Consider the following 17,255-nt stretch of genomic DNA (forward strand, 5'->3'; position numbering starts at 1 on the left):
TTTGGAATTTGTGGAAAGCTGATGCAGAGAGGAGCTGATTGCTGCAGAGCTGATTCAAGATGCATCGTCTTCTCCAGAATCAGAGTTCTTGAAACTGAATGGATGGATTATACATTCAAATGCTTATTCATATTAATAGGAAACACTCCAAGTGTGGTCATATTTTAATATAACACTGACTTTAACTGAGAAGCCTTCTGGAAATAATATTGAAATATACTGGAATCATTGGTGCTCATGTTCAAAGGACACAAACCTTTAAGCCATAGAACCTGTTTCAAATCATCCATGAATAAACATGACAGATTTATCCGATATTAGTGATGGTGAGCATAAACACGTATTAAATCATTCAGTTTATTTCAAGTTTTTTTTTTTTTTTTTTTTTTAAACCCAGTTTATTGCAACAAAAAGTCACATGAGGAAACCTGTAAATCACAACAGGACAGAAGCTTTTCATCTACTTCAGAGTAATTCTCTGCTTGAACCTTTTCCTCGCAGAGCTCAGGGAGCCGGCTGTCCTGTCCAACTGAACGTTTCCTTTCAGTTTGGTTCAGGTTATTCCAGTCCAGATCAGCTCAGCTCCATCCCGTTTAATTCAGTTAGCTTCACCCAGAAACGGCTCCCTCCGCTGCAGCAGGCTCATATTTACTTTCAGTCTGCTCTACCTGTGCCGGCTAACCGTCAGCAGCATCACCTGCACACACACACACACACACACACACACACAGGGAGAGATTAGTGTCTTAGTGTGTGTGGAGAGAAAAAACACAGGTCAGGTGTGTGTAACACTAATAGCTTTTTCTTCTCTTCCTTCTTCTCATCATATGAAAGCCTCACATCTCCAAGAAATTATACTTTTGAGGAAAAATGGATAGAGGTGTGTGTGTGTGTGTGTGTGTGTGTGTGTGTGTGTGTGTGTGCGCGCGCGCGCATTGGGGTATATTTTCAAGTATTCTGTTCAAGAAACAGAGTACACTGCATTTATTTAATCTTCATTAAACATGAACATCCAAAAATGCGAACACACACACACACAGACACACACACACACACACAGAATTCAATCATGTCTTTGCTTCTGCCTGAGGGGAACACAGTGTGGAAACCCCACTATGGTGGAAAATCTCCTTTTCCATGTTATTTTACACAGAGGCACCTACATTATCACACACACACACACACACACACACACACACACACACACACACACACACCCACACACACACACACACACACACACTGGTCTAACTATTTCCAGGAGGAACTCGGAGATCTGATTTGGATGTCATTGTGTTGCAGATCTCAGAACAGGAAAGTAAGTGTCTGAGTGATTCAGTGGTGACTTTGAGTGTTAATGTTTCTGGATCATCCTGAATGAATGACATCAGAATAGCTAAAACAAGGTTCATTAATGTGGGTTCCCTCCCCGGGAGCCCGAAAGGGATAAAGCGGTTCAGAAAATGAGAGGTTGTTACTATGCGACACTTACACGTGCACTACAATACGCCAGTGATGTGTCCAGCTATAGCAGAACTATGCAAAAGTTCTACCTATACATCAAATACATGTATCACGTTATTCCCCAAACTCACAATTAACAGCCATTCCAACTGATCAGGTCCAGTTAAACTGGGCTTTAACTGGTGCTGAGAAACTGGTGGAAGTAGTTTCACATTTCTGCTGCTGGGATCTTTCTCCCCTGAGCAGAAAAATGGCAGATAGAGAAGAAACGGAGGGTAAGAAGAAGGTTAATTCCATACTTTCCTGGCTGTGTTAATGACGTGTAGGTGGCGTCCCGGTCAGTGCGGCTAATTGAACAGCAGAGATTACAGCGCTCGTCGTTCCTCTGTGAAAAGAAGGCCGCGTTCATTAGGAGCTGCTATACAATATTCCGTCTCTGCAGAAATGTGTAGATTGAAATCTATAGAAAGAGCCGCGGAGATGATTCTAAAGGGCTCGACGCGTAAGGAGCAAATAGCAAAGAGAGGTAATAGGCTGCGTGAAGGGAATTAGGGCCTGCAAACCACTTCTCACTCACGTGCGCGGATCGATCGTGCGCTGTTTGGTCCCACATTTGAACGGCCGATTTTGAAGACGCCCAAATTTCAGTCTCACAGCACGTCGGAAGTTCAGGAAGGTCAGTGAACTGAGGCGGCGAGACTCTGAGCTTTCATTCAAAATTGGAGTTAGGCAAGAGTGTGGGCGCGCACGTGCGCGCGTGTGTGAGGGAGAGAGAATCACTGCCGTTTCCCATCTGTATTGGTGAGCAGGCAGGAGGACTGTGGTGGTCTGCTCAGATCCAGGACCCAGAACTCGCCCCAGAAGAGGCCGGTGGGCACCTGAAGGGGACCCGGGTCACGTCCTGGTCCCTGATGCTACAGATGGAGCTCAGAGGAAACCAGCACATCTTTATCAGGACAAAAACAAAACTCCTCTCTGCTTCTGTCACTTTTCTAACCCCCGCCGAACCCTGCTCTCCCCCCTCACCCTCCCTCTTCAGTTGCCCGTCAAGCTCAGTGGGACCCTCTCTCTCCCTGTCTCTTTGCCTCTCTCGCCCCCTCCCTCGGGGCAGAAGTAAACCACGCCTTGAGGCCCTGCTCCCATTGTGTGTCCTCTGCTACTTCTGTTTGGGGCCTTTGTGTGCCACTAATCAGCCGTGGGGCCAGGCTCAGCCCCAAGTGTGTGTCTGCGAGTGTGTGTGTGTGTGTGTGTGGGTGTGTGTGTGAGTATGTGAGTGTCCCTTGCCCTCATTACGTAGCCACACTGGGAGGCCAGCATGGGAAGTTTCTACTGCGCTATACGCCTCTCTCCATCTTTCCACCCCCCTCCTCTCTTCCCCTCCCTCTAGCTGTCCATCACAGCCCGCCTCCCCCCCTCTCACCTCTCCTCCCCGGGACTTGGAGCTCCAATAGTCCATGATTTTAAGTGAAACGGCCCAAATCAGAGGTGGTGCTTCCATCACGCCACCTCTCGATGACGTGATATTTACTGAAATGATTTTTGAGCAAATATTCCGAGGTTGTTACAACTTTGGAGCCTTTAAATCTCCTCACATTAATTGGAACGTTGACCTTTAATACTGATAAAAAGGGTTTCACAGAATTCCTGCTGATATTTTGGGGTTTAAAAATGTTTTCCTGGGTTGTTCGTTGCGCATGTCTTTGTATCTCCATTGCTGGCAGCTTTTACGCAACAATGATGTAATTTAACATGTAAAAACACCCCAAATGGTTTATTTTGAGTCAGAAATCATTATTAAACTGGACTATCACTGCCTGCTGCTCTCTCCCTCTTCATCTGCCTCTCCACCTCCTCCTCCTCTGTCCCTTCCTTCTTTTGAATCCCCTCTTCTCAGTTTGCACCTCGGTTGGATGATGTATTACCTGTCTGTCTGTCCGTCCGTCCCGGCTGGCCCGGTGGGGTTTTCTCTCTCCAGACTAGAGCTACTGTATCTCAAATTTCAAGGTGGGATCAAACGGTTTTGCCCAAAAATGTGGCTCCATCTGAGCAGCTTCTCCAGCTTACAGACTTCTTAGAAACTGGACGGCTGCTGCGTCCATGACAGCGAGCAACGGAGGGGATGTAATTCAAGAAATGTAACCCTCAATCTTGGTTATTTAGGAGGGAAAACTAGTTTTTTTTTGCTTTTACTAAATGTTAACTAATTAAACATTTTGTGGGAGTTCAGCTGTGTGACACATTCCCTTCCATTGCTGAATGATTGGGGCTTTTCTGATAATTGGTAAAACACTAAAGATTCCATTCATCTTTATAGTAATATGGGTTGGGGGGGTCGAGCGGATCCTGTCACGTTCTCTGATCCCCTGCATGGTTCCCAGACCACAAAACGCTTTCAGATCTTTCTGCGAGCTGCTTCTAAATAAAGATCTGAGGCTGGATGAGCGCAGATGCTGGCACGCCTTCATGAAACCCCATTCGGCTTTTCAATGCGCCGCTAAAGAGTCGACCGTGATAGAATAATCGGTTATTTACATCTTCATTTTAACTGTGTTTCCCTTTGGGATTCTGTCACCTGAGTGTGTCGCAACTTTTCCAAGAATGATCAAGTGTCCAACTCAGGACGGGTGTCACATTTAAGGGGACAACATGGAGAGGAAAGGGAATGAGGAGCAATCCAGCCCGTGAAGGCCTGAAATTCAGTGCAACACCTTCACAAAGTTGTTCGAACTTCTGCCGGACTTTCTGGGAATGGGTTGCATCAAATTTCTATCAGAAAGGGAAAGTTTTGCACAAGCCACGGCTTCTTTTTTTTTTTAACGCTTATTATTGAAACCATCCCTGCAGTGTTTTTGCATTGGACGATAATTTGTTTCCGAGCCGATCAAACAACTGCGGCGGGTTTGACTCTGTTGTGGTGCTTCAGAGGAGCTGTGGGAAGATGAAGGAGACGCACTGAAGGGAGCCGGAGAAGCAGGAAAATGAGAAAAACCCACTCTCTTGCTTCATTCCCCTGAAACTTGTAATGGTGGTTTGATTAGCAAGCATGTAATGTACTTTACCCCCATGGATGGGGACGGGGGATGGGTTGGGGTGGGGGGGGGGGGGTCAGGAAGGAGGAGGAGTGTATATAGGCTTCGCTCTCAGCAGGTTCCCTCATCTCCCCTCCTCCCTCCACCTGCACTTTCTTCCTCAGCTCCCTCAGACCAGGACACATGTCCCCCGCCCAGAAAAAAATCTGGCATCACCTCATCTGCCGACACACTGAAGCCTAAAGTCCACCCCCCTCAACCCTGGCTGCACCATGCTGTGTAAGCGGTGGCGGTGGGTGGGGCAGGATGGGGTTGGAGGTCAGAGGCAGGAAGAGAGCCCCCCCCGTCCCCCACCCCCACATGCACATTAACAAGCTGCGCGTCTGCATGCAGGAAGTTGTTTGTGCACAGACACAAAGCCAGTTTATCTGAATCCTGCAGGGAAAAGTTGACAGTTGTGTCACTCAGCTAGTTTTGGGGTTAAAGGCTAAAGAAAATGTTGAGGTAGCATCCGTCACTCTAGCTTTCACTGGCAGGAAGGGTCACAAACCACATCCATCACAGCCACAAGGCACCTGTTTCACCAGATATCTCAAATTAACCCAAAGATCAGAGCGTCCAAAGACACAAAAAGTTTATAGGCACTTTAAATGCATTTGTCCAGGTTGTTTCAGAAACATTTTCGTGTTAAATAGCCGTAAATTAAATTCACTTTTTTAAGACAAAAGGGAGTCTAACGCTGAAAAGGAGCGTAGTCGGGGATAATCTACCGAGCTTATGGGACTCCTCCAACTCTTATACAAATCTTCTTAATCTTGGCAAAAATGCAAAAGGACAATCTCTTTTTAAATCTGATCCAACATATGAACAATAAAAGTCTCTCTGGATCCACCCGGTGCCTCCCACCACGCCAGATCAGTGTTCATCTGTCCCCCTCTGCCTCGCTGTGCTGTCGGCTCAGGGTGTGAGCAGAACAACGCTAATGTGTGGAGACACCTGACAAGCCCGCTGGCCTTTGGGGCTCAGCCTAATCACTCTGGACTCAAACCCATCGGGAATTAAACCTGCAAAACCAAACAGTCGCTGTGGGAGCTGGCTGGCATCTGCCGAAACGTCTGCCGGGGGGACCCAACGTTGCTGAAAATGCGCCACTTCGGGACCATTTCTGGGCAAACTTTTAAACACGTAGAAGGAATGTAAAGGAAATAAAATTCAGCTAAGCTTAAAGCTCCGGAGACGTCGCTGTCGCACGTTTGAGCTGATATTAAAGCCGCATCCGGAGTACAGTAGTGCGTTAAGTTTAAAATTAATGGGTGTTGAAGGTACAGTAGCCTGTTAACGGCCGTATCTGTTGGGCCACACAGGGCCTCTCTCCACTGTCTCGCTCCCCCTCTCCAGATGCCCTCATTAATTTTAGATTGGCTCCAAATGAGTCTCCTTCATCGTGGCAGAGGTTTTCTAAATTAGATTCATTTATATTTAAATTGTGAAACAGGCATGGTTAATGAGAGAATCATTATTTTGGGGGTTATTTCAGATTGGCTGATAGTTGGGCAACTCGGTCCTGCGCTGCAACCGGAGGAGGTGCCTGTGATTTAAAAAAAAAAAAAAAAAACATTTATGAAAAATTTCTGGCTTTTAATTCAGTTCGAAAAGGATTGAGTTGAAACTGGAGACTTTGGAATCATTGGAACCAGTAACTACACACACACACGAGTTAATGCGGTTCTGTTGGTTAAATATTGGGACAAAACATTTAAAATATGACAAATTGTGACCTTCACCCTCATAAAAAATGTCAAATCCCAGGAGGTGCAATAATAAACTTGATTGTAAATTCTACATTCACAAAACTGCTGAATCATTTTTCCCTCCATTCCATAAAGACACTAAACGCTGCACTTGTTCCTTCAAACGAGCGCTTCTGCTGCTGCACACGTGTCGTTTTTGGCACCACATGTGCCAGAAAACACACACATGTTGATGTAACAGGTGCCTCCATCCACACCTGATGTCCCAACAAAGCAGCGGGACGCCTCAACGGCCAAAATTAGTGTTGAAAATGTCACATCTGAGGGAAAAGTGTAACAAACCCCCCATCACACTCATCCATCCCCCTCATAAAAAAAGCACAAATCACACAGCTCTTTACGGCCGCCGCCCTCCTTACAAGGTGTCTCGCAGCTCCCGGCCTCCTATAGCAACCCCCGGCTTCTCCCCGCCAGGAATTCGGCTGTTAGGAATCTAAGTGCCAGGCGTTTAAAACCTGAGGAATGCTATTGTTCTGGTCACAGCTGCACCAGCTCTGGCCCAGCTACCGTGGGTGAGTGATTGGAGGGGGGGGGGGGGGGACGGGAGGAGCCGAAGGTGTGAAAAAGGCGACTTTATGTGTTTCCAGTCCTCTGCGGTCTCATGACAAAGGAGGACATATAGTTGACAGTGAGTTGACACATTCCTCGGGCCTCAATAGCTTCTGCTCGCCCTCCTCTGTCCTCCAGCATCATGACGTCCTCACCGCCAACGTCTCGAAGAAAAATGTCCACAACACGCATGTTAAAATCTGAGATCCCAGAGAATTTGGGCCACCGGAGGTTCCGCGGGTGCAGGGGTGTTGCCTCAAAAACACCCTGCGGTCGGCGCTTTATCTCGTTCCTATTGTTTTGTGGAGGGAAAATACTTTTCTGTGTCTTTTTGTGTTTTTTAACACGGGTCACCGCTGAGGGAGAAACTCTGCAGTTGAAGCTGCGTCAAGTTTTTCTGAAGCTGCGACAGACGATTGTTTTGATATGAACCAGGAAAAAAGGATAGACTAGCAAGGATAGACTAGACTCAGCCAGGGCTCCTCTCCCTCTCTCTCTCTCTCACACACACACACACACACACACACACACACCATTTCTTTGTAGTAATTACCATCCAGCTGCTTGAAGGAACAATGCTTGGCTGTCTTCCAGACGGCTGACTTCATACACTCTGTGCCACGCTCAATTTGGAGCGCAGCGGAAGCTGGGCATGACTGGCACCCTCCAGGGCATTGCTGTGTCTCTCTATGGGACTCACTCTGAGTGTGTGTGTGTGTGTGTGTGTGTGTATGAATGTGTGTTCCATATACCTCTAGTTTGCCGCGCGGCTCATGTGCAGTGACGGTAGGTTAATCACGTCCTCTCCCTCCTGTTGCATCACTGGAGAAAAACAAGAAGAAGGTGCTGATCAGTGACCTTCTGTACAGTAAACCTGATTGATTCTTAACGGCAGACTTCATCATCCTGGGAAAAAAACAATGTAAAAGAAGCGCGCATCGCTTTGCATGTGTCTTGTTTGCAGATGAGGGATGAAGCAGCAGGAGCTGCCGGTTGGAGACGAACGGCAGCCCGAGTGTTCGGTCGCTGAGGCGACAGAAGCCGGACAAAAGCGGCGCAGCAGCCTGTAACATTCAGCTGTGTGTCGATGTGAATCTCTGCTTAAAACTAATATAGTCACTAAACTGTAGCAGCTATTTGAATATGAAGAATTCCCTTATTATACGGGTCAAAGGAAGCTGTTTTTACCCCCACATGCATCCGTGCATGTGTGTGTGCGTGCGTGTACAGTACCCCCCTCCCACTCCAAACTTGGCTCTTCCTCTTGTTGCACAATGAGGACCTGTTTGGGTCTAGTATGCCCACTTACCCAGTCCCCCTGCCCCAAAAAAGCAGCACACACACACACACACACACACACACACACACACACACACACACGCACACACACACACAGAGTCTGTCTCCTACTGTTTTGGACAGAAGGGCATTTAAAACAGCGGAGATAAACAACCACAGTTGCTAATTGTTGTGCAACAGTTCGAGGAGGAGATGGCAGCGTGGAAACTGAACGTCTGACAGTTCTTTCACGTCTTCACGGCGTCCAGCTGAGCGAGACACTGATGGGTTGTTTGGGCGTTCCCTTGGGACGGTACAGTTTGCTCCAGATCTACATGCAACATGTATTGCATCAGAGTTGAACAGAATTTGTGGTAGAAAGCGATGAAATCTGATCTAGCATCGGCTAGCGATCCCGTACGAGAACATTACAGACAAAATATTCTATTGTTCATACCCGGGAAACTCTTTAGATTCTGTCTGACGTTTAGATTCATCAAGTTGTACAAGCAGCCGGTGAGGGTTTGGGGTTCAACTCCCCAGAAACCCAGTGAGTCCAGAGCAGCACCAGTACGGCCAAGTCGCCGGCGTGCTGTTGTAATGATGCGCGCTACGATGTCTGAACACGTCACGTTTCATCATCATCTGCGGCATTTCGACATTAAGTCCAACATAAACACGGCCGCCGCGCACACACACACATCTGAGGCCGGTGCCATGTGGCAGAGGGCCGGGCCAAAGCAAACAGGGGTGTGTTTCTGATGTAAACGCCAACTGTCGTCACGCGATTAAAACTCAGCAAAGTGTCAAACGAGTGGTCAGATCAGACAGTTACAGCGAGGAGAAGTGGACCTGAAATGCTTTACGTGTGTTTACGGTCAGGTTGTGCATGTGTGTGAGCCTGTGCTAACACGGGTGTGTGTTAGCGGCATCAGAACCCTCGGCAGGGGCCCCCCACAGTGTCCAGGGGGATTGTGGGTAGTTGGGAGAGGGTTTGGATTCCGGCTTTGTTTGTCCCTGTGTGCTGACATCACCGTGCTGATGGCACCAAATCCCTCATTCTACTGCACGCAGCACTTTCTATACAAAACACCAACACACGCGCACACACATGCTGCAAGTAGTGCCAACTTGGCCAAAAAAAAAAGCGTTGGTGCAGGTGTCCATGCATGTATGTACAGACACACTCTCCAGCTCATGGAACACATTTGGCCTTCTGGGGGAATATTTGTAACCTCAACTTCTCATTATTATCTAATTATTAGGAGGGAAAAGTGAAGCACAGTCATTAATTTGCCATCGCACCTTCCCAACATTTCCAAATAGGCATCATGTCGGTCTGTAAACTGGTTGTTGACCCCCCCCCCAAGCACGCACACACCCGCTGCCTGTTTGCTCATAAGCTGAGCTATCTGATTCTGTCTTTGCATAGCCTGGTTAAACATTAACAGCAGCCTTTCTGTTGCCTCCTGCCCTGTCTTTGGTATGTATGGAGGTCTGAGAGGGCGGGAGGAGTCGCGCCAAATCGCTTCCTCCCCAACTTTTACAGGAAGTCGCTGTATTTTTTGTTGTTGGCGCCTCTTCAGAGCTGGAACTGGTGGACAAAGGTGGGGGTTTTTTTTGTTGTTGAAATCATCTCGCTGCAATTAAAAATTGGAGATCAGATGTTTCGTGGAAACGGGAAATATGGAGTTTCTAGGGTGAAACAGAAAATGACTGATCCCCAGGTCGGGGAGAGTGGTTGGGAACGCACCCAGTATTCAGAGCCACTCAACACCAATCAAAGCTGGTCAGACGTTTATGCCACGGCCTCTCTCACACACTCTCACACACTCGCACACAAACCCAAGGCCCTCAGCTGATCGTTACCATTATCGTTAACCACACGTATCGCTCACAGGAGGCCAGCGGCGAAGAGCAGGAGGGCAGAAAAACGGGGAGGACGTGCAGCCTGAGCTTCAGGATTAGCTTAACTCATGGGATCATGGACGTTGAAGGAAAAAGGCTCAAACGACAAGATTTCCACATGAATGAGTAGAGATGATGATATTCTTATTCTCTTATTCTTATCCTCTCTAGAGGTGTAGAAAATATGAAGAACAAAGAGAGAAGTGTTCAGCAGACAGGTGGAGGTGTGCAAATATATCACTTAATGTTATTAATTTACCTGAAATATTCTCCCCTTGGAGCCTTTTAAAGTGTCACTTAGAAAATGGAAATGAGGATTAACCACCTGCTGTACTGTCAGAAGCACAGCTGCACCTTCCTGAAATATCTGCATAAATCGAATTTGCCCACTTTTACAGTAGTTTAGTGTGTGTATGAGTGTATGAGTGTGTTTCTCATGACGCCTCCCGACCAGCAGCGAACAACCTGCCAAAGCCTGATCAACAGGTCGAGAGGTGGGTGACAGCAGAGGAGCGGCAGGAACGTTGCCTTTTTAAATACGCAAACCAGAAAAATCCGCACGATTCCCTCCGGATCTCATTCCCCCAACAGATGAAGACGGAATTTAATAAACTTTTAATGGCCACTCCAAAACACTCCGCAGCCCTCGAGTGCTGCTTCTCAGCTGCTTATTTGTCATGCATACACACACACACACACACACACACACACACACACACACACACACACACACACACACTCTGTGTGCTGTGCTGTCAGGGCTAACTAAGCGAAGTGGCGGGCAGCCCAGCATTTGGATTGGCTGGACAGGAGTTGCCGGGGGTTGCAGTGGATTTGGCGGACCACCTGCTGAGACTCAGCCGCCAACTGACTGAAAACATTTACATCAGAAACCACCCAGGATAGAGAGAGAGGTAGACAGGGATGGGGCGGAGGGGTAGGAAGTTCGGGAACAATCCTAAAATCATCACAAGCTGCTCCAGTGACCTCGCCGCTCTCCCCGCGGCCGCGGAGAAGAAACGGGCCAGAATTATGGAGCAGAAAACTCGACAAATGTTCATTTTGCAGCAGAAAGGGGGGATCTGGCAGCTGGTGGCACCGCGCATGCAGCTTTAAAAGCTGCCTCCACAGTGCAGATTCCCAGCGTTTGGGGGGGGGCTGCACCTGCAGTGGCAGTGTGGCGGCGCCGCGGGGTGTTTGTTCAAACCTTTTTCCAAACCTCGAAAACGTCGCACGCTAACAATTGAAATGAGTCAGTAGGCTCTCCAGGACAGGCCCTGGAAACAATTGTTTCCTGTTTTTCAGGTAACATCAGGGTGTGTTTGAAGCGCGTCATGAGTCAGAAACTGGGGTAAATTTCTCATGGCGATAGCACGTTTGCCCTGAGTCCATGAGATTTGCTCCTCCTGTGGGCTTTAAACCTGAATGAGAGACACAATTGCTATGAAATCATCTGCATTATTATATCAAAATCAATGAAATGCAACCCAACAACAACAACAGGGAATAATTACACACAGAAACATCCCCCGTTAAGTGTTGGTACCTTCCTGGACCCCCCCCCCCACCTTCCACCATCTCCTCATGTATAAGGGCCCATATGGGGGTCCCCTCAGCACCCCTGCTCTCTCAGGTCCCCTGTGTGTGCTTGTGAGTGTGTGTGCTTCTCTGACCCACACACTGACCTCCTCAAACTTCAAACTGAATACTTGTGGCAGTTACCACGACGACAGAGCTCTCAGAGCCTTATCCTACTTACTGAGACGAGACGAGGAGCGAGGAGGAGGAGCGCAGGAGCGAGAAAGTAAAGAAAGAAGAAAGGGATGTGGAGAATGGTGTGGACGCGCGTGCGCACACACACACACACACACACGCACACGCACGCACGCACGGAGGGGGGCAGAGGGAGGGCAGCCAGGCAGAAAGTGAGAGTTGCTGCTTTTGCATCTCTGTGTTTTTCATGAGTAGACAGTTTACTGAGAGATTATTCACAGTCTGGTATTTAGCCTTATTAGGCCAACTGCTCCCAGTACAGGACCCCCCCCCCCCCCACCCCCACCCACAGACACACTCACGGTGCTTTTATTATCATTATTCTAATTTCATTCACGCATTTATGGCCTTGTAAATCACTTTAGCGGCTCTACACCACCTGCAAAAGGGCTGCAGAAAGAGCCCAAATGGGCTTTGAGATTTAGAGTTTTTAAATTTCCTTTTCTGATTTTTCCAATGAAATAGAAAAGCATCTAAATGGAGAAAGTGGTGGAGAATTATCCAGATACAAAGATGTGGTGACAGGAAATGTAACCGCACGTCACCGGAGACACGAAAAATGAATTTAAATGGACGGGAGGTTTTACACCTTCGCATTCAGGTGACATGAAAAAGTTGTTCAGAACTCCAATTAAACAACATTAATGCTCCCGCAGGTGCTTTTATTTAGACAGCTTATGATTATTTTAGTGTCTCCAGGGGCTGGTGGTGGTGTTGATGAAGCCCTGGCAGCTACTCTTCAGGAGACGCCGTTAGCATCGGCTACAGCAGCCTCGGATTGTTGGTGATTATTGTTTTTGAGAGCGTTTTATGAACATTTACCTGCACTTTTCCTCCTGAACATCCACAAACCACCACAGAAGCAGCAATATTATCGGTTTTATGGGCTGGAACACCTGATGGAGTCCTTTCTGCCAGATTGTGCAGTGAATTTACACTTTCTAATCGTCTCTTCTCCATGGCAACCTCAACAGATCCCCCCCCCCCCCCCGGCCTCGCCGGGTGTGTGCGTGCGACCATCTGAACCATCTCAGCCTTGAGAAAAGCAGCCGGATCTGATGGAAGGCGACTCAAAATCAATAGTGTTCATGTCTGCCCCCCCCCCCCGGCGAACTGTCACTCACCAGCCCGGAGATGGGGGCGATTGATCCGGCCCTGCTTTAATCTGAGCTCAACAGCCTCACCTGGCGCGTTCCCAAGGCCGCGCACGCTCCGTGCGCTCAACCAGCGTTTAGTTGGGATGTGTGACCACGCTGACGGCCTCCATGTGCACGCACACACACACACACACACACACTCCTTGTCCTGTGTCATGTCTTGAATTTCCATAATTCCTCCTGGGCTGTGATGAAGGTGGATCCAGTTTGATCTGATTCCTTGTGGAGCAGCGGGACCATCAGACCAACCTGGATCAGAACACATGGTTCCTTGGTAATTGGTGAGAAAAGAATAATGTGTGAGTTTTATCTGAAAGGTTGTTCTTGTATCATAATCCGAAGGTTATTTCATGCTTCTCTTATATTCCAGGGATGTCGTAGATCTCTGACATTATTGTTTTCATTGTTGTTCTTATATTATAGATTAAGAATCACTGTTGATTGATTTTTTTTTATAGAACCATTGTCTAATTTCCCTTAAAGCCGGTTTTGAAGAGATTTATGAAAATAAAAATAATTTCCTCCCTCTTTTTTTCTGGATGAATTGTTCCTCCATTTAGGAATTTCTCTTCAACAGAGTGGATTAAAAGAAGGGGAAAAAAAAACACAATAGTTGCTGCTAACTGTTCCGACCTGGACTTTGGACTTTGTTCTGATTCTGGTATTTGCTTTGGTTGCCTGCTGAAACTTTTATTGAAAGTTTCAGGAGATTGAAAGGGATGATTGAGCCCCATCCTTCCACATTAACCTTCTCTCCACCTCACTCCAGTTCTGAGGAATAAAAATAAAATAAAATCCAAACACAACTTTTATCACTTGCCGTCCATCACACGCTCGCTTCTGCTGTAAAAGGTGATTTCAGTGGGAGGAGGCCTTTGTTATTATTATTATTATTATTATTATTATTATTATTATTATTATTATTATTATTATTATTATTTAAGGATCTGCCTGTTGTTCTCGGGTCTTCCTGCTTCCATCCGTCGTCCATCCTGATCGTTGTCGATCTCTCCCTCCGTTGGATTTATCCTTCCTTAAATCCCCCTCTTCCCGTCACGCTCCTGCTATCTGTTAGCATTTCTTTGATCTGGCTTCAACGCAAATCAGCTGTTTACAAATGCGCTCCACGGGCGCTTTAAAATATTACATCCTTCCTTGTTCGCACGCCACAGACACCAGTGATTATTCTCCTCGCCGTTTCCGTGACTACGGCGTCTGTGTGGCTCGTTTCACGTGCATTTGTCACATACGTTCACGAGGCGAGCCATGTGGCCGCGGGCCGTGGCGGCTAGCGGGCCCGCGCTCTCCCCTCGGGCCTCCGCGCACGTTTGAGCTCCTTCAGTTGGCAAATCGGTAAATGATCCAGGTTGTCATTTAATCAATAGGAACAGGCAGCAGCTGTCACACATTAGCGCCTCCCCCGGGGGCCGTTGTCAGGCCGCGACATGAAAAACACATGTACGTGAGTGCAGGCCGCTTCATCGCCTCCATTTTTCTGAGGGCCTTTACTGACAGTCACACTTCATGAAATAATCCACCTCCCCGAGTCAGGGAGCAACCGCGAATGTGAAGAAGGTCCGGAGTTTCAGCGCTGCTCTGCCGATGCCAGCGTTTGGAGCTTTACCTCCATTTTCAGGCAGCTTTTGGCGTCTGAGCAAACATAAATCAGCAGGAACACGATGAATAACTGAGGCAGCTGCTTCCTCTTTCTTCCCCTCCTCTTTCCTCCCCTCCTCTTTCCTCCTCTCCTCTTTCTTCCCCTCCTCTTTCCTCCCCTCCTCTCTCCTCCTCTTCTCTTTCCACCTCTTCTCTTTCCTCCCCTCCTCTTTCCTCCCCTCCTCTTTCCTCCTCTCCTCTTTCCCCCTCTCCTCTTTCCTCCCCTCCTCTGTCCTCTTATCCTCTTTCCTCCTGTCCTCTTTCCTCCTCTCATCTTTCCTCCCCTCCTCTTTCCTCCCCTCCTCTTTCCTCTTGTCCTCTTTTCTCCTCTCCCCTTTTCTTCCCATCCTCTTTCCTCCTCTCCCCTTTTCTTCCCATCCTCTTTCCTCTTCTCCTCTTTCTTCCTCTCCTCTTTCCTCCTGTCCTCTTTCCTCCCCTCCTCTCTCCTCTTTCCTCCCCTCCTCTTTCCTCCTGTCCTCCTGTCCTCTTTCCTCCTCTCCTCCTTCCTCCCCTCCTCTTTCCTCCTCTCCTCCTTCCTCCTCTCCTCTTTCCTCCCCTCCTCTTTCCTCCTGCCCTCCTGTCCTCTTTCCTCCTCTCCTCTTTCCTCCTCTCCTCTTTCGTCCTGTCCTCTTTCCTCCCCTCCTCTTTCCTCTTATCCTCTTTCCTCCTCTCCTCTTTCCTCCCCTCCTCTTTCCTCTTCTCCTCCTTCCTCCCCTCCTCTTTCCTCCTGTCCTCTTTCCTCCCCTCCTCTTTCCTCCTCTCCTCTTTCCTCCCCTCCTCTTTCCTCCTGCCCTCCTGTCCTCTTTCCTCCTCTCCTCTTTCCTCCCCTCCTCTTTCCTCCTGTCCTCTTTCCTCCCCTCTTCTTTCCTCTTATCCTCTTTCCTCCCCTCCTCTTTCCTCCTCTCCTCTTTCCTCCCCTCCTCTTTCCTCCCCTCCTCTTTCCTCCTCTCCTCTTCCTCCTCTCCTCTCCCGTTCTGCACCTTCCCTGACGTGAGACAGTGAAATCTCATCCCATCTCTCCGCCTGCTCTTACAGCCAGCAGGGAGGGACATGTCATTTCACTTGTGTGCATGTGTGCGCGCACGTCCATCGCTGCGCAACACACAACGACGAGAGCGGCGGCGTGGAGGAGGGTGGGGGGGTGACAGGGCTCTGATCTCTCAGATAGGGAGATAGCCACCTGATTCAAATGGCTCGCTTGTTCCCGGCAGTCACTTGATCGGCGTGTGAACTGACTCCTCTCTTATTTACAATCAAATGCTGCCGTGCTGACCCGCCCCGCCCCGGCCCTGCCCGGCCCGGCTCGGCCCGGGTCAGACCTCCTCGCTCGCCCTCTCCCGCTCTCTCCGCTTCCACGGCTGAAGCTATATTTAGCATTACACCTGAATTGTAACAGAAGAGAAATGCGTCGGGTAACTCTTGCAACAACAAAGATGCTGACACCAAGACCAAAACCCAAACGCTCCAAGGCAAAAGACTTCTTCTTCACTCTGTATCACTTAAATGTGCTAGAAAAAGTCACGGCCCGATTGATTAATGACAGTGTTAAAGGACATGGTCACACCAGCGTCTTGAGCACCCTCTGGTGGTGAGCTGCAGTAAATGAATAAGCCCCGCCTCCTTTCTCTGCTAATTTAAACAGCACTTAAGTGGCCAACATAAAAACTGAAGGTAGGCTCATATCTGTGACTTCAGTTTCTACGGGGACGTTCACCATCTTCAGACCTGTGGTTCGGGACCCGCGGCGCCCATCCGACAGGCCTCACGCCAGATCTGCTGGAGAAGGCGACGTTTGACGTGCTTCTCAACCGGATACACCCGAGTTTATTTATGTCAGTGTTAAAATGGGTTTCGTGCGGGTTTATTTTTACTGCTCAGAAGGTCTGAGATCTGGAGGAAGGGGACGTGCGCTCTTCAACAAGTCCTCTTTGTGCACGATTTGCGAAATGTAGAAAATAAGAGACGGCTCAGACGTGCGTCTGAGTCTGAGTCAGGCAGCAACAACTTCAGCTCGCTGCATCTGTCTGCCTGTAACTGTCCTGCATGATTATCTCTCCCAGTTGGCCCCCGAGGGGACACCCGCTCTGAAAGAGGCCACTCTTCCGTCCACAACAGCCTCTGTCAGAGAGAGCGAGAGAGGGAGACCTCAGAGTCACCAGAATAGCCTGGTAGGGACTGATGCAATCAATCGAAATCTACACCGCAGCCGGAGCGAGCGTCCAACGCTTTGTCCGAGGAGCTGCAACCACAGCCGTCTGTGAGGACAGAAGGAGCGGCAGCTCTCTCTCTTCTTAAAAAAAATAAATACATGAACAAATACATTGATTTAGCCCTCGTGGGATTGTTCCAGGAGGGCAGGACGTCTGCTCATGGTGCAGCACAAACTGTGATTTTATCTTTAGAAAAAGGTGAAAGAAATAGTCAATTATCAACGTTTCAGACAAATATCTTTTCCCGGCTGAACCTGGGAGATGGTGTTCAGCAGCCCAGTGTCTCACTGGGGGTTCACACCATGTTTTCCTGCTCGGAGCTTCTCTGCGCTTCGGCAGATGAGACGACAGCAGCAGGCCGAGGAGGAGAAAAACACGTGGGGGGGTTCAGAGCGAAGGATGTCCAGCTAATGTTTGCCA

At 48.5% G+C, this 17,255-nt stretch overlaps 1 long non-coding RNA gene across 5 annotated transcripts in view; it reads right to left on the minus strand.

Annotated features, from left to right (window-relative positions):
* Positions 1-367: 367 nt before the first annotated feature.
* Positions 368-17,255, minus strand: part of LOC105418819 (uncharacterized) — an 87,906-nt gene continuing 71,018 nt past the window's right edge. For all 5 annotated transcript variants that reach the window (XR_003886279.1, XR_003886277.1, XR_003886276.1 and 2 more), the window contains 3 exons: positions 7,606-7,675; positions 1,764-1,849; positions 368-697 (listed from right to left, as the gene is read on the minus strand). This is a non-coding gene — a long non-coding RNA (uncharacterized lncRNA). The remainder of the gene's footprint in view (positions 698-1,763; positions 1,850-7,605; positions 7,676-17,255) is intronic.

The sequence above is a fragment of the Takifugu rubripes genome, chromosome 20 (genome assembly GCF_901000725.2).
Source record: "Takifugu rubripes chromosome 20, fTakRub1.2, whole genome shotgun sequence".
Classification (NCBI taxonomy): Eukaryota; Metazoa; Chordata; class Actinopteri; order Tetraodontiformes; family Tetraodontidae; genus Takifugu; species Takifugu rubripes.